This window comes from Ciconia boyciana, chromosome 8 (assembly GCF_034638445.1).
Source record: "Ciconia boyciana chromosome 8, ASM3463844v1, whole genome shotgun sequence".
Classification (NCBI taxonomy): Eukaryota; Metazoa; Chordata; class Aves; order Ciconiiformes; family Ciconiidae; genus Ciconia; species Ciconia boyciana.
In genome coordinates this window covers 43188190-43206185 of record NC_132941.1, presented here as the reverse complement: position 1 = coordinate 43206185, position 17996 = coordinate 43188190, and the positions used below count along the sequence as shown (strand labels likewise).

Genomic DNA, 17996 nt, shown 5'->3' with positions numbered 1-17996 from the left:
CTTAACTGGAGTACAGAGGCAGCCCCATAAGAAACCCCATCCGACAAATCTCTCAAAGCAGAAGGGATCACAGTACATATAATATGGTACTCTTCTACCAGTTATCCCTCCTGGAACTGCTGCTATCACCAGCTCTACGGCTCTAAGTCTTGCAGAGCCAGAGCTTCGTCCCAAATCTGCAAGTTGTGGACCCCAGCTGGCTGCTCCTCCAAAGCTGCCTTCCCAGCGTCCCATGTCCCGGGAGCACAAAGTAGAGACATCAGCAGTGGCTCTGAACAAAGCTGGTGAAGGCTCAGCAGGTAAATCACCTCAGGGTCTGATCCATGAATTACCTTCGAGGTCTGAGCCTGGAATTTCTGTATAGTAACTTGTTACCCGAATAATGTGCCCATGGAAAAAAAAACATTAGCTGTAAAAATTAAATAGAAGAAAGGCCAATTTCAGTGCCTACACAGTAATTCAGAGGTCAAAAATTAACCTACCATGCTTACAAAGGCTATTTGCAACATCCCCCATACAGTGTTTGAAATCCTGTCCTCTAAGTTCTGCCCGTGTGTATTCCTCTTCGCTTCCCAGCATCCTCAGGCATTCCCCAAGAGCCACTTCTGCAAAGAGTATAAAGATGATACTCTCAAGGAAATCAGACTTGACTGTCTAGGCTGTCCAATATATATAAGTAACATACTTAGCTAAGCATGACTGTCCATACATACACAGCATTTCAAAACCACACCATTACAGAACCTTAATACTTACCACCCTGAACCTTAACTCTGAGCTCCAACAAATAGGTCACAGCCTTCGCGAAAAAGGCTAATGCCAGTTTAGTTTAAGCAAACAGGCAACAGCTTTCAACAAATTCCAAAAAACGTAAAAGTTTTACCTTCCAGAAAACCAAGTTTTGTTGTTCATCTGCACTTTAGATGCCTAGATTTAAAATGAAAAGGCAAGTACAGCTGCTCACAGCTGATAAGGCCTCATGCTACTGGCGTCTATTTATATCCATGAGCCAGAGTAACAAACCCATGTACTTTAAACAACCGAAGCAACTGTTAGATAAAATGTGGAAATGGGGAGATGGGACTAGAAGCCACCTCCTTTACTGTATAAATCCCTTCCCCATAAATCAAGAAAAAGCACATTTGGATGAAGGTAATAAAAGATCCATACTGTCTCTGAAGATCAACTGCCAAAGGAGAGAATCTCAAAAACAATTCCCAAGTTAGCACATGATGGCAACTCCTGCTGGCATCTTGTTGGTTCTCATCTGAATGGTGGGGCCAGCTCCTCTGCCAAGCCAGTTAATGTATTTTGTGCTGAGGTCACTAACACGCTGTGTTGTGTATAGGCAGCTTCTACTGCTCAGCACTGGTCAGGAGCAGAGGCATCGCAGAATGACGTATGGGAGCATGGGTTTATTGTTTGTGATTAACTTCATGCAACACCTGATTCGTGGGGTTGCAAAACACAGATGGAAACACAAGTTTAAGGTCCCAGGAAATAAGGAAGAGGTAATCGGTCCTATGTGGTTAGGCCCAAGAGAGAGCAAATACGAGAGAAGGAGACAGAGGAGGATGGAACAGAAGCGTGTTTCCACCCGTGGCCGTGCCAGCTTGGCCCAGAGCCGATGTTACTCCTGCAGATGACACTCAGCCCAAATGAGTTTGAAAACCCCTGTGTAAGAGGACATCACAACTCACACGTACACAGTTATTATACTGCAATGAGATACTGTTTATAGTAGAAGAAACTACAGCTTGTCCTGTACTCATCTGCCACATAATATTGCTTAGTCAGTTATCCAAAAGCATATTACAGAGGAGGATTCATAGCTTCAGGGTACAGTTCCATGAGGAGCATAAACCGATGTTAGTGGCTACCAGCAAAAAAGGTGAGCAAAAAATAGCCACCCCTGGCTATTATTCATAGCACGCTGATCCAAATAACTAATCCACCAAAAAATTATCATCAGTCGGTCAGATTTACAAGCTGATCGAATGCACCGTGCAGCTGCCTGATTGCAGGAACTGAAGCAAGACAGAAATGCTACAACTGTGGCAGATGAGAGCAATACCAGCCTTTCCAGAAGCACACTCTGAGATCACCTTTCACAAAACAGTATCTTTATTATACAGACTAGAGGGGAAGGCAGGCAATATAGAGGCTGGCTAGAAAATGTCCTAGGCCATGAGACCATATTTTTTGTGTGTGTGTCTAGTCCTAAATCTCAAGATTCAGTATAAAATTGAGATACTGGTTATTTCCATCTAGACTTTTAAACTGTAAAATGGTAACAAACTTTGAATATGTTTTAGGAGTCAAAACCCTGAACAAGGAGTGAAATATAAGCAGCATTTTCAAAAGCTCTCCCTAGTGTGCCCTCCTGCTTCTTCTACAGTCTCTCTGCTGCAAAAAATGTTAACTTTTATTTAAAACAGAAGCAAATACCACTTTCAGATATCCTTTCCCCTGCTTCTGTCCTATCTTTTTGCTCTACTGATAGAATAAAAATCCAGTATCACAGCTGGGGAAGAGCAATACAGAGCCAACAAAAGATAACCAGACTGGGTGGGAAGGGATATATTGGTATCAAGTGCTACAGCTCTGGAACAAGACTGAAGGAGAGGATTTCACAGGGACAAATCTGAAATAGTCAGCAGCTGGCCTTGAGGCATACACTGCAAAAATCCATCTAATTATAAGGGGCATCCCTCATGTTGCACCCAAATTTGAATCCATCCCACACTAGTCTGCTATTCCCAGTCTTTATGGTAAACTGACATCAAACACCTATTCAGAAATCCAAGGTTAGAGGGAACAGCATTTACATTAAAGAGATTAATCCTACTTCTTGTCATGCCTCCTGTGCTATATTTTGTTTTACAGTTTTTCATTTTGATTTTGTGTTCAAAATTTGGGTTATGGGAGGACAACAGGAACTTCAGTTGCTATGCATAATGTAAAATAAAATAAATAAATAGTCTCAGCTCTGAGAAGTCAATGCTCTACATCTATAGCTAATGCAAGCACCAATACTATGTGCGCAATGTTTAGGCACAAAAAAATCGGGCAGAAAATCAGTTTGAGACACCGACCAAGGTAATTTTAAGAACAAAGCATGCCAGATGCAACAGAGTGTCTTGGACAGGGATTACAGGCAAAAGCAAACGTAGAGTACCTGAAATTGTCATGTTTTTTCCAGTCCAACCTTCACAAGTATTTAGCAATTATTCAAATCTCCCCACCCTTGATGAGCAGTAATACTGCACATCTGAGTCTTTTAACTAGCAGCCACATGGTTTATGGAGCAGCAGCTCTGCCAGGTGAGGGGAAATGATCGCCTGTTGTGCTGACCTAGCACAGAAACACATTTTGTCTCAGCTGGAAATTGTTTTTACACAACCAGTGCTCTCAATACACTAGAAAATAGCTTAGATACCTGATATAATAGATTTTAATATTCTGACTGTGGATTTGGCCAAAATCCCTGCTGCCTCTCATTCCTCACACACTTAATATGTTGATTTAATTATATGCCTGTAATTCAGTTTACATTTTACAGGACGCAAAAGGTAGAGAGATTCCAGTAAATGACACTTGAGATAAGAGAATGAGCAAGTGGAGAGCACAATGCTCATTCTTTGCATATAGACCAGTCTATAATAAAAAGGCTTAAAAATTCACTTGACCAGAGCTGGTAGGAAGCCTTGGCAAAAGCTAAACTAAAATTAATTTTCCAGACTTTAAGGTTGTAAAGGTAACTTGCAAAGTACGAAATCAGTGGAGAGCTGTCTTCATAAATCCATGGACAGACAGCTTCAGCTTGCGGCTCCACTCAGGGCTCTTTCCCCAGCTGCAGTGAACAAAGCTTTGCCATCCTCACTGACTGGGGCAGCAGGGACAGGAGCAGAGCTGAAGCAAAAAAAAAAAAGAGGTCAGTTCCATGCTGCACTGCCTGGGAAAGCTCTGAACGGAAACCCAGGTGCTGATCACCGAGGAAAAGGTGAAGTGAAACATCTAGCAAACACAGAAGTAGGTTTAGAGCTGGATCTTCCTCCAGCTGCCTATACGTAAAATAGCAGCCAGGAGGCTTTAGGGCGAGATAAGAAAATGACAAGCTCTGGCTACTGTTCAGATAAGAAAGGAGAAGGGAAAAATTATGGTAGCAGAAGAAAAGTACAGCAGGGAAAGACTGCAGGGAGGAACCAACACATTTATGGAAGAGGTAAGCTGTAGAAGGAAAGGGGCAGACAGATAAAAGACCCAGATAATGCTGTGAAAATATGGAAAATAATTTACCATTTACCTAATTTCCACTAAGGGGACAACTTGAGTGAAACAGGAATAAAAGACAAAAAAACAGGGATTACAAGTAATAACCAAAGGAAGAACAGTCAAATTATCCAGCAAATTTTCCTAGTCTTAGTGCAACAATTCATTAGATCAATATTTTAATGCAGAATTAGTAACTTCTCTACATGATCGAGCACTCTTCAAAGATGATATGACAGATAACAAGAAAGAATAACACATTTGACAAATTTATTTTACTTCTCTTCAAACTAGCTGTAGCATTAACTGAGATGTCATTTAAACATATTCAACAAGAAGTTAGCTAGCAATCTGTTGCATGGGCTTAATCAACAATACAGAATTATTCCATTCCTGTACGCCACAGCAAGCATGTCAGAAAGGTGTTCTTCAGCCCCTCTCATTGCTGGATACAGTATCACTATCTGCTGATGTTCCTCATGCTGCCATTTTTTTTGTCCAAAACCACCATTTATGCATAACATTAATTCCTAGGCTTAAAGATTCGAGGGACATGGGCATGACAGACTGCCTGCATCCGAGCACTCCTGTCCTATGCAACACACACCTAAGGATCTATGATGCTTTATTGTAACAGAGGCTGTGGAAGACTGAACAAATTCACTGATGGGAAATTACTGAGTCCGATGGCAGAGGACAACACTGCTGCTCTGGAATTCCTTCATTTTGCTGCATTTCCCAATCCAACTTATTTTTGAGGCTTAGGGAAGATATTTCAGAAAGACCACAGATTCAGAAAGCTTCAATTTGAATAAATATTTGAAGTTGACATTAAATCACATAACATTTGGGTGTTTGCATTTTGCTTTTAGTGCTTATATTTTGTACAATATAAGGGATAGGTCCCAGGTGTGCTGGGCTATTGCAGAATTCAGAAAGATTGAATTCAGGAAAGAGAGAATTAATATGAAAACTAGACTCGATTATCAAAACCTAAGGCAAAGGGTAAAATCTTCAGGATTTCCATAGCTGGGGAATTCATGGCATTTTGCCTCTCTAGAAAAATCTAGACAGTAGTATACTAATAAACTATGTCAGCAGCAGTCATCCAGAATAGCAGAAAAAACACTGTAAGAGAACAGTATGTACCAGGAAGGATCACTGGATTATAGTAGCTGCCACCTAAGCACCAATTTCTGAAGCCAGAAGGTATTTCTAGGTATAATAGAGCAAAAAAGTCTGGTGGTTAATAGTACTGACCACAGTATATTCATGAAAATCTTGGAGCCCATAAAACGTCTGAGTGACAGTTTACAGAGAGGCAGTTACAAAACCAGTGTGTTGCAACTCTGAATCTAAAATGAGTGGGACATTAAAAAATTTTCCAAGAATAATTTAACCAAAGACCAGATGGAATGAAGCTGAGAAGCTACCAGATGTGACCTAATAATAAAATTTATTGTTGTTGTTGTTAAGTCAGTCCAATTTTCATTAGGGAAAACAAACAAACAAACAAAACCAACAAAACAACCCACAATCAAGTAAAGGTCGATCTTGGAGGGGGGAAGAGAAGGAGGCATTTCAGAGGGCAAAGTGACTCTAAATATATCCATGTCAAAAACTGGAAGATCTTTTTTTCAGAAGTTGAATCCTGTCAGAAATACCCAGAAAAACTTTTGACATCCTCTAAAATTATTAGCGTAACAATCCTCAAAAACAGAGTGGGAGAGAAAGATAGGGGATTTCATCTCATGCAAACTCATAAGCAGGTAGGAGTATATTTTTTCCATAGAGAAGGTAGTATCTAAATCAAAAATCCCCAGCAGATTAACAGAATAAATAGAAACACACGTGCAAGCCTTGATGCTGATGGTATTTCAGCTCCCTCAAAATCACCATGTTAAAACAGATGGTGACCCTCTCCCCTATCCCTTACAAATAGTAACATGAAGCTGAGTGCCTATTAGGAAAGCTAATCCCAAACTACAGTATCATTCTGTGTCCCAATTGACTTCCCTCCTTTTTTCCTCCCTGTATTGCTTTCTCTCAACTCCATCGGACGTGGGTGATACACTTATGGTAAAAAGAGGCTGCTTCAGTGGTGTATTTTTGAAAAATCCACATTTTTTTGCAGTATCCCAGCCAACCAGGTTCAAACAAGGAAATCAAAGTCCTGCATATTATCTCATATGACTAAAAGTCATAGGTAATCAGGTCCACCACATGTGCATCCCTCTAGGGAATCCCTAGCTTTGTGGACAAAAATACTACTACCATCTTTACAATAAACTAATTAAAGAACAGGATGGTATATTCACACATATTTCATATACATATATCTATTTTTATTTTTTATGTATTGACATAGACAGATGCCTTTCTGATGCAGGAATTTAAAAATTCCCTTTTAACACCCCAGTAGCCAAATAGCTAACATATTAGCATTTTAGAAGTGGCTTGCACAACAGGAAAAGCAACCGCACAGTAGGAAAACTCCAGCAGGGAGACAACAATCCAACAACAAACAAGACATAAAGCATCAAATGGAAAGCGAACTCTTGAGGAGCTAAGACAAATGCAAAAGCTGTTGGTGGTAGTGTGGAAAAATGTATTTGTTTAGCAAGTTTAGGAACACGTAGAAGGTGTGGAAATATTTATCAGCAAAAAAAATATTTATTTTTTGCTCTGAAAAGACATACTGGAAGAAAGAGCTCACAATCACTTATCAAGCACAGCTTTTCAAAAGCACACAGAACAAATTTCCACATATGACCTTAAACAAATTGAAATGCCACCCGCTAAAGTATACCACCAGTATTAATTCCTATGCTGATATGGTCTGGACACAGCGGGTTTTAGCAGAAAGTTCACAAAAATACTTTCCCTCTCCCAACAAGTGTATGTTAGTGGAACACTTCTAGTTGGAGAAAATAGCTGAATTTAAATTCTAAAGTAATAAAATTTACTAACCGTTACTTCCAGAAGTAAAATCCACACACCTGTCAAACAATGCCAGGTATTCGCTTCTCCCAAAATCTATTAAGTGGTCATCAGTCAAAACAACTCCACCAGTAAAAAGGACAAGCTTAAGCCTTTCAGCATAAGCTGAAAATTCTCCTGATCCCCTCTAAAACCATAGTTATCTTGCATGAAAAGTAGTAAATCACAACAAAGAAATATTTTCTGTGCAATTTTACAGTGCTATTGCTTTGATTTTTCTGCTTTGTAGCTCCATTTCATGCACTTCAGCAGTATCCTCAACATCACATTTCAACCCTGGGCCTGTTGAGATTCGCAATTCCACATATTTGTTATTAAAAGGTACCTTATTCAGAAGGCTGTTCTGACACTGTGCTAGCAATACCGTGCATAGGCAACCAGTGCACACAAGGACTGTTAGAATCCCACTAAACACAGACTCTCCTGCTAACTTCAGTATCGCAGCCAGGAAACCAGGCAAGTCAGACTGCAGCAAAGAAATTCCACTTCTCATGTGATATGGCGCTAAGATGAAGGCTAAATGAAGTATATACGAGAGGAACAGGTTATGCCAGAGCATGCATTGTATTCATTCATTCCTTACCTTTCCCTTTACATTGCAGAGGTTACATCACCCCTTGAAACACAGTCACAGGCAGGAGCAAATCTCGTACACGAATCTTTCTTTCCCTGGGTGCTCTGGGGAAGCAGGAGCATGCACTCAAGTGAGCATTCATGCCTCCGCCAGCTCGAGGACAAGGCTCTGCACCGAAGTCCTTAAGACCTTCTCACGGCTGCTGATTTCATCCACGGAACTGAAAGAGCATCTCAGCAGGACACTGCCAGCCTCCTTTTCAGCTCCCTCTTGCTGACTGCCAGTCTCTGGCAAGTGAAATGTCAAGAACCAGGCAGGGGCGGTGTTTGGAGAAGGAGGGATAAGAGATTCTCACCATCCATCAACCTCAAAACCTATTCAGCCGACAATTTGAATGGAACTGGCATTTCATTCTCCATGGTAACAAGAGATGGAAGGAGGTTGAAAAAAGAGAGAGAGAGGACAGACCCGGGAAAATCTGATGTTGAAGAAGCAGGGAAAGTTGTAAACTTTGCAACTTCTCTTTGCTGTGCAAGTTGCATGTAGAAGAGGGAAAAGCCCTTTTCTGGCCTGCACAGTCTGTGAGACAAGCTGTCCCACAGCCATGCTGAGGTGCCCTTTCTGTGAGCAGTGTACTGATGTGGGGGGAGGAAATCCCTTATCCTGCGCCAGTCCTCCCCCACAGGAAAGACAAATGCCTCTTGAACACTGGGGGGGAATTAGGGAAAGCTGCAGATTATTGCCCCACAGAAAACAGAACGGCTTGAAAGGGAAAAGATCCTGTCATTCCCTGTACAGCACTTCATATCTGCAGATTGAAGCCACTGATGCCGACTCAGTCTGCGTACCAGCACTGACCACAAGCTGGAGCAGAGAATCAGTATCACCCCCTTTGCCTGCTTTGTATCTCACGTGGAAGTAAATGTTTGTTACTTCTGTTACGCTGAATCACTTAGACAAACAGAGAAACAGGGTATGTCTTCTTTTCTGAGGCACATCAAAATGAAGCATGGAAGCAGATAGACTTAAAATTCGGGCAGCACCTTTGCTGAGCTCACGGGGAGCTCTGGGTAAGTCAGTTCTTATTAACATTTCAGGCCTGGCCATCTTCTGAACTTTTTTTTCTGCTATTTTACATTCATAACTTGAGCTGTCACAGCCAGAATGTGCACAACAGGGAAAATACATTTGGATTCATGCACGTTTGTGTTCCAAGCTGGCCTCATGCAGCTACTGAAAGAGTCTCTGGCTAAAGCACTTATGCAAGATAACCAAACAAAGGACTGAAAAGCTCTGCAAATCCTGGCTGCTGCCACTGCCATCTTATTTCTTTCTCAATTCTTTACACAGATTCTTTCTTGAAGGACACATTTAAATCTCCCTCCCCCACCCAAACCCACCACCTCTCAATTCCGAGTTTGTTCTCACTTTTGTATTGCATCTGGAACATGCTGTTGTGTGGTATTTTTTTTTTAATAGCCTTATCTATACAGTGAGCTTTTTGTTAAAGGTGACCTGCAGAGTTGTTTTGAGTTCTCCCAGTAGTCCTCATGTATCAGCAAATACGTTGAAAAAGCATAATTTTTTTAAAACTATCAATTTTTCTTCATTGTTCCCATTTGAATTTTGGACATTTGGCTTTCAGTTTCTTACATAAGTCTTCATTTACCATTCATGACATTGCAACCCATAAGGCATGTTAATACACACCCCTGTCCACTGAACTTCAGCCTTTATCCACCATCAACCATTTCAAAGCCACGTGAACATATTCTTGCCTTTGAAAAATACTTTCCTCCTCTGAAAAAATGTTTTATTTTCTCCTTTGTCTTCCAAGACTCTGAATCTTAGAAAAACCAAAAGGGAGCCTCGGAGGGAACAATCGTACAGTCCCTTCACTTCTGCAGCCACTTTCTGTTGCTCTCCAAATCATCTTCCCAAGTCAGCCTTTTCCTTAGGTAATGGGGAGCATATCTACCTTTTGAAATGTACTTCAGGTGCATTGTTTAGAAGTACTTTCCTTCTTTCCTGAAAAATTTAACAAGAAAAAGAGAAATGAGACTGTTCCAGTAGTCTCTCTCTCCCAGCCAAAGCCAACTAAACTGGGAGTGACACACATCAGTTGGAAGATGTCAGCCTCCTACAAGTCTAAATAAGCAAATAAATGCTGTTAAATGCATCCACACTGACAAATTCAGTGTTTTTCACTTACTTCTGATGATATTTCAGAATTCCAAGAAGATATTTCCATCCCTTTTAAAATATATTCTACCCATATCTATTAAGATGAAGATATTTAACATAAAAAGCTTTTTATGTTCCTTTCATAGAACAATCTCAGAGTACTTTATAATTTTGCTTTGTTACAGGAGCACAAAAAGGAAAGAAGGTATTTTTGCCACTTGTCACAAAGCAGGATCATCTTCTCTGCACTCACTGTTCACTGAGTTTCACCTTGATCCTCTTGAAGGTTTGAAAGCATTGTTGTTTATCTGTAGCTCAGGGAAGGGATTTTCTTTCTCTCTGAAGTTGATTCTAACGTACTTCAAAGACTTGCCGTCTACTAACATCATCTACTTGTCTTCATGTGATCCAAAAACTATACCTCTATAAATGCCTCTATGCAAACGCACATAGCATGGGGAATAAACAAGAGGAGTCAGAGACACGCGCACGCCTGCAGGGCTATGATCTTACTGGCATCACAGAGACATGGCGGGATGGCTCCTACGACTGGAGTGTTGGAATGGAAGGATACAGGCTCTTTAGGAAGGACAGGCAGGGGAGACAAGGAGGGGGTGTCACCCTCTGTGTCAATGACCAGCTGGAGTGCATGGACCTCTGCCTGGGGATGGATGAGGAGCTCACCAAGACCTAATGGGTCAGGGTTAAAGGGAGGGCAGGCACAGGTGACATTCTAGTGGGGGTCTGCTACAGGCCACCCAACCAGAAAGAGCGAGTGGATGAGGCCCTCTATAGACAGATAGGAGCAGCCTCACATTCACAAGCCGTGGTCCTCACAAGGGACTTCAACCACCCCGATATCTGTTGGAGGGACAACACAGCAGGGCATAAGCAATCCGGGAGCTGCCTGGAATGTCCTGATGATAACTTCCTTCTCCAAGTCACAGAAGTGAGTGAGAGGAGAGGTGCTATGCTGGACCTTGTTCTCACCAACAAGGAGGAGCTAGTGGGGAACGTGAAGCTCAAGGGCAGCCTTAGCTGCAGTGACCATGAAATGGTGGAGTTCAAGGTCCTTAGGGCACCAAGAAGGGCACACAGCGAGCTCACTACCCTGGTGTATTGGGTCTGGCTGAGATGGAGTTAATTTTCCCCACAACAGCCCTCATAATGCTATGCTTTGTATCGGTAGCTAAAAAGGTGTTGATAACACACCGGTGTTTTGGCTACTGCTGAGCAGTGCTGGCACAGCATCAAGGCTGTCTCTCCAACACTTACCCCTGCCTCACCAGTGGGGGTGGGCAAGATCTTGGGAGGGGACATAGCCAGGACAGCTGACCCAAACTGACCAAAGGGATATTCCATACTATATGACGTCCGCTCAGTAATAAAAGCCAAGGGAAATGAGGAGGAAGGGGGGGCATTCATTATTTACGACATCAGTCTTCCGGAGCAACCGCTATGCATACTGAAGACCTGGTTCCTGGGAAGTGGCTGGACACCACCTGCTGATAGGAAGTAGAGAAAAAATCTTTTGTTTTCCTTTTGCTTCTGCATGCGGCCTTTGCTTCTGCTTTTATTAAACTGCCCTTATCTCAACCCATAAGCCTTTCATTATATTTTCTCTCCCCTGTCCAGCTGAGGAGGGGGAGTGATAAGAGTGGCTTTGGTGGTCACCTGGCGTCCAGACAAGGTCAACCCAGCACACCTGGACTTCAGGAGAGCAGACCTCTTCAGGGATCCCTTTGGCCTCTTTCAGGGACCCCTTTGGACTCTTCAGGGATCTGCTTGGTAGAGTACCATGGGATAAAGCCCTGGAGGGAAGAGGGGCCCAAGGAAGCTGATTAATATTCCAGGATCACCTCCTCCAAGCTCAGGAGCGACGCATCCCAACAAAGAGGAAGTCAGGCAAAAACGCCAGGACGCCTGCATGGATGAACAAGAGCTCCTGGACAAACCCAAAACACAAACAAAAAGCCTACAGAGGGTGGAAGCAAGGACAGGTAGCCTGGGAGGAATACAGAGAAATTGTCCAAGCAGCCAGGGATCAGGTTAGAAAAGCTAAAGCCCTGATAGAATTAAATCTGCCCAGGAACGTCAAGGGCAACAAGAAAAGCTTCTATAGGTACGTCGGTGATAAAAGGAAGACTAGGGAAAAGGAAAGGAAGGAAACGGAAGACCTGGCTACCTGGGATATGGAGAAGGCTGAGGCACTCAACAACTTTCTTGCCTTGGTCTTCACTGGCAAGTGCTCAAGCCACACCGCCCAAGTCACAGAAGGCAAAGGCATGGATGGGGAAAATGAAGAACCACCCACTGTACGAGAAGATCAGGTTCGAGACCATCTAAGGAACCTGAAGGTGCACAAGTCCATGGGACCTGATGAGATGCATCTGCGGGACCCGAGGGAACTGGTGGCTGAAGTGGATGAAGTTGCTAAGCCACTATGCATCATATTTGAGAAGTCGTGGCAGTCCGGTCAAGTTCCCGCTGACTGGAAAAGGGGAAACATAACCCCTGGTTTTAAAAAGGGAAAAAAGGAAGACCCAGGGAACTACAGGCCAGTCAGTCTCACCTCTGTGCCTGGCAAGATCATGGAACAGATCCTCCTGGAAACTATGCTTAGGTACATGGAAAATAAGGAGGCGATTGGCGACAGCCAACACGGCTTCACTAAGGGCAAATCGTGCCTGACAAATTTGGTGGCCTTCTACAACAGGGTTACAGCGCTGGTGGATAGGGGAAGAGCAATGATGTCATCTACTTGGACTTGTGCAAAGCATTTGACAATGTTCCGCACAACATCCTTGTCTCTACATTGGAGAGACATAGATTTGATGGATGGACCACTCGGTGGATAAGGAATTGGCTGGATGGTTGCACTCAAAGAGTTGCAGTCAATGGCTCAATGTCCAAGTGGAGACCAGTAATGAGTGGCGTTCCTCAGGAGTCGGTATTGGGACTGGCACTGTTTAACAGCTTTGCTGGTGACATGGACAGTGGGATTGAGTGCACCCTCAGCAAGTTTGCTGACGACACCAAGCTGTGTGGTGCGGTCAACACGCTGGAGGGAAGGGATGCCATCCAGAGGGACCCTGACAGGCTCGAGAGGTGAGCCCTTGTGAACCTCATGCAGTTCAACAAGGCCAAGTGCAAGGTCCTGCAGGTGGGTCGGAGCAATCCCAAGCACAAATACAGGCTGGGCGGAGAATGGATTGAGAGCAGCCCTGAGGAGAAGGACTTGGGGGTGTTGGTTGATGAAAAGCTCAACATGACCCAGCAATGTGTGCCTGCAGCCCAGAAAGCCAACCATATCCTGGGCTGCATCAAAAGAAGCATGACCAGCAGGTCAAGGGAGGTGATTCTCCCCCTCTACTCTGCTCTCGTGAGACCCCACCTGGAGTACTGCGTCCAGCTCTGGGGCCCCCAACATAAGGAGGACATGGACCTGTTGGAGCGAGTCCAGAGGAGGGCCACAAAGATCATCAGAGGGTTGGAGCACCCCTCCTGTGAGGACAGGCTGAGAGAGTTGGGGTTGTTCAGCCTGGAGAAGAGAAGGCTCCAGGGAGACCTTATGGCAGCCTTCTAGTACCTGAAGGGAGCCTACAAGAAAGCTGGAGAGGGACTTTTTACAAGGGCATGGAGTGATGGGACAAGGAGTAATGGCTTTAAACTGAAAGAGGGTAGATGTAGATTAGATATAAGGAAGAAATTATTCACTATGAGGGTGGTGAGGCACTGGAACAGGTTTCCCAGAGAAGTTCCGGGTGCCCCATCCCTGGAAGTGTTCAAGGCCAGGTTGGATGGGGCTTTGAGCAACCTGGTCTAGTGGAAGGTGTCCCTGTCCATAGCAGGGGATTGGAACTAGATGATCTTTAAGGACCCTTCCAACCAAACCATTCTATGATTCTATATACATAGAAACAGAGAGCTTTCCCAAATCCATTCTAGCAGCATGCTTTAGGCAAGTGGGAAGACTCTGACAATGTTACCAATATTCAGAAATGCTCCAAAAAGCATTCCAAGCGCAGAGAGCCATACCAACTGTACTGTCCTATTGTGCGTTTTCCTACAGCCACCAGAAAGGGAATGCGGATGTGTCTCGCCAATGAGATACACGTTTTGGACACAAATCTACTATGAATTGGTTAAAGGTAGCATCTCAAGGGCACCCTACCGAGAGGTACTGAAGTGAGGAGGGAAGCATGCCCACACAAAAATCAAGGTCTTATCCAGCTTCCCAAAACAGAATAAACAGTAGAGCACAGCCAACATTCAAAGGACTGCCTACCACGTGTGCCTCTCATGCAATAATAAAAGCTGGAATACAGCAATAGCTTCAGGCTGGCTGAGAATGAAGCTGACTTTGGTTCTGATTGAGTTTGGTGGTCTCCACACAGCTCTTGCATTACAAAAGCTACCATCTCCCCTGGCAGCAATTTTACGGAGAAGTGAACCAGTCGTGAACCTGAACCAGCGGTGAATCTCACTAGTGGGACAGCACTGGCAATGGCACATCATATAAACCTGTATTGCACCTGCTCAGGGAACAAACAGATCTTCTGCTGCCACAGCTGTGAACCCAGAACTAAATTCACTTTTTCAAGTAGATGCCTGCTCTGAAAACTTTGTCATGCCTACCAAGAAAATTAATATGTGAAGTGACTACACTGTAACAGTGTTATGATTTAGCAGTAGAATGCTTTACTACAGCTATTCCCTGAAGTATCACATTAAAATAGGGAAATGAGCAATCCTGTTCTACATTAAAAAAGAAAATAAATACATTAAAACTTAGCAAATATGCCAAGTTTTGAGTTAAGTATCCATCCACCGACCAACACAGCCGAGACTGAGACAGAATTAAGAGTGTCCAAGTGAAGATGTCTTGAAAGGTTTTTTTAATACAACAGAGAGATACCCCAGACTCGCCTGACCGGTGGAAACGGTGGAGACTAAATACTCTCCTGTTCCTGCTCACAACCTTGATGGAAGCTCAGTCAGTCAGATACTCCATATCCACAGGTACTCACAGAGACTGATACTATGCCATAAATTAACACAACAGCAAAAACCTCTAGCTAAAGCCAGAACAGCGGAGGGACTGGCAGGGTAGCCATGAGCCACTGTTCACTAAGATGCTTTTCGGCCTTCAATGCCCTCATATTTCACATAAACCAGAACCCGTCAGCCCCAGAATAACGACACCAGAGAATGAAAGAGGGCATTTATCAAGTTGACAGGGCAAAAGACTCAAGTCCAGCAATCTCCACCAAGGCCAACAGCTACCCAACTGAATACCACAGGCAAAAAAAGGCAACATCTCAGGCTTCTACACCTCTGAAGCCACAATTCAGATTTTTTTTTTTTTTTTTTAAAGGAATTTTTACTTCTTGGATTAAACACCACATTAACTTACCCACCACCATCTGAGGAATAAGCACCCATTTTGATCTCAGATCAGAAGTCACTTACCATCACAGAAATAATGTATGCAGTTGTTAGGTTAACAGCTTTGCGGACCCTGTCAATGTCAAAAGTTAATCTGCTGTGGGAAAGGAGCATTTATTTTTTGGTTTGACATTCCCAATTGCATCCCAGCTAAACAAAAGACAATTTCTAATAAACATGGTAAAAGAACTACAAATTCACACTTATGAGCATCATGGAATAAAACTTGTATTTTACCTGGCTGAAAGGCAGAAGTGAGAAAGAACAAGCAAATAAGACCGATACTCAATGATAAAGATTCAGAGGACAAAACAGTAAAAATACTACACGTGAATCTTTCAAAGCATACATTAAAATGGTTTCTGGGAATAAAACAGGCTAAAAAACATTATTAGAAAGCACACAAAAATTTTCCAAAAGTCCAGACCTCAAAAAATTCTGAGGACAGCATTCTGGAAAGCCAAAACATCTTGATTTAAATTGACAACCATGGCTAAAATATCTCTGAGCTATTCTCAATACAAGTAATTTCAAGGTAGGAATGAATATGGACAGAGAGTACACAGACTGAGTTGACCTGATGACACAACACGTGTGTCATCAGTAAAAGAACACACTGCACCACTGAATTACCAGTCATTTCGCACTGCAGATACACCACCCCAAACGGGGAGGGATGGACTTCATGCATACAATTTTATCAAAACATATTTCTCTAATAAGCAAAATGATACTAACTCCATAGGTTCCTAACTTCAAGTGTGCCACAAAATTAATCAAAGAGAACAGTTTAATAAAACTATCTTCAAAAGAATCAGCATTATTTATTCAGGCCATCTCCATAAGGGTAGGGATCTTCTGAATCCCACGGTATTGAAATTTTAACATACTTTAGGTTAAATCCTTTTTTTCATTTTTTTAATTAGTCAGAGTGTTTTAAAAACTTTTCATAAAATAGGAACTCATATTCAACATCAATCATTAAACAATGTTTCCACTACTTTAGAAACAAAAAGAATAAATGCAAAATCCTTTGCATCATAAGTTTCATGTTTCATAAGAGACAGAGAGCAAATGACTACAAGAGTCCTAACAATTTGTTTGGCTAATGCTATCTAAAACAACACACATACAGTCACCTCAATCTGTTATCGAAGAACTTGCAATAGCACTAAACATTAATGACACATGGAGAGGTGAAAGCTATCAACCAGTGAAAGAAGAGCTTTTAGAAGAGCATTAGAGGCATATATGTTTTGGACTCTGAAATGTTGTATCTGCAGTAAAGGTTTTCAATATTTCACATGCAAACATTTTCATGCAAATACATACATGTTCCTCTAAACTGAAAAAGTTTACGAAGGCACAGTTAGCTGTTTTCATTGAGTATAAATCAGACAACTGCCTGTAATTGGAACCAGGAGCAAAAGATGTGTAAGAAATGCTTTCTTCTTTGCAGATGTTGTTCCGAGATTTAGGGGAAAGTTCTGCTTCAAGAAATGAATATAACGCTATCCAAATCTAAATGGTCTATGGCTTTAATGGGTAAATTTACATGTGAATAGTTGGGGGTTTTTTTTCTGTTCCCAATTTCCTCTTGGATTTTACCTATTTCATACAAGGTTAAAACAGCTACAAAGATTCTGCAAGCCAAATTAAGCACACCATGATACCTCTGCAAATAAAGCTATCTTTTAACAAGCAGCAGGGGGGTCAATGCAAATGAATCAGCACTAACTACTATCACTAACAGTGCAAAAAAGAAACACACTACCCCTTCATTCTAAGGGGGATCAGAAAAGGCTGCAAATTGTACGAAGTGAGGTTTACAGATGAAGAAATTAGATATGTTTCATATGACAGAGGCATGTCTAAATGTCTATTTCTGTCTACATTTCATAATGCTACTGAAATACAAGTGAAGTCCAACATATGCTTGGGACACAGGACACTACTTAAGGCACAGCATAAGCTATGCCTTAAAGGTCCCTAAGTGTAAATAATGCAAAAACACTGGGTTTGGGGATTATTTTTTTGGGGGGGTGGGGGTGGGAGGGAGTGGAGAGACCGCATCATAACCAATCTTATTTTCCCACTAAGTCAGCATCTCAACAGCTTAACTATCTATAAATGAACCTGTCTCTTAAGAAGAAACTGATTTCATTTAATTCTGTATCATTCTGCAAATAAGAGGACAGTATTTAAAACAGAGGGCACAATTTACTTCAGCCTTTCTGCTACAACTAACTGCTCCCACAATTTCTAAACCACTTTCCAGTTTTACACACAATGATTCCAGCTGGTACAAAACAGAGAAACTTCCCCTCCAGTAGGGTAAAGGGAAAACCAGAATCAACATGCCAGCTGACCAAAACATTGCAGATAAATATTAAGAAGAACCATAAATTACATATTTTTATGCACCCCCACTCCCAAGATACCAAAATAATGGATGAACCAGCTGAAGTACCAATGCAGATGTGACCTAAGAGGCCTCAGGCATAGACAAATAAGTAAC

At 42.3% G+C, this 17996-nt stretch overlaps 1 protein-coding gene across 8 annotated transcripts in view; it reads right to left on the bottom strand.

Moving 5' to 3' along the window:
* The window catches only part of NDST2 (N-deacetylase and N-sulfotransferase 2), a 149373-nt gene that overhangs the window by 89330 nt on the left and 42047 nt on the right, over positions 1-17996 (bottom strand). The window contains exon 2 of one of the 8 annotated variants that reach the window (XM_072869346.1): positions 483-605. The exons of the other annotated variants lie outside the window; for them this stretch is intronic. The gene's annotated coding sequence lies outside the window, so the exon portion shown is untranslated. The remainder of the gene's footprint in view (positions 1-482; positions 606-17996) is intronic. 8 annotated transcript variants of the gene reach the window in all.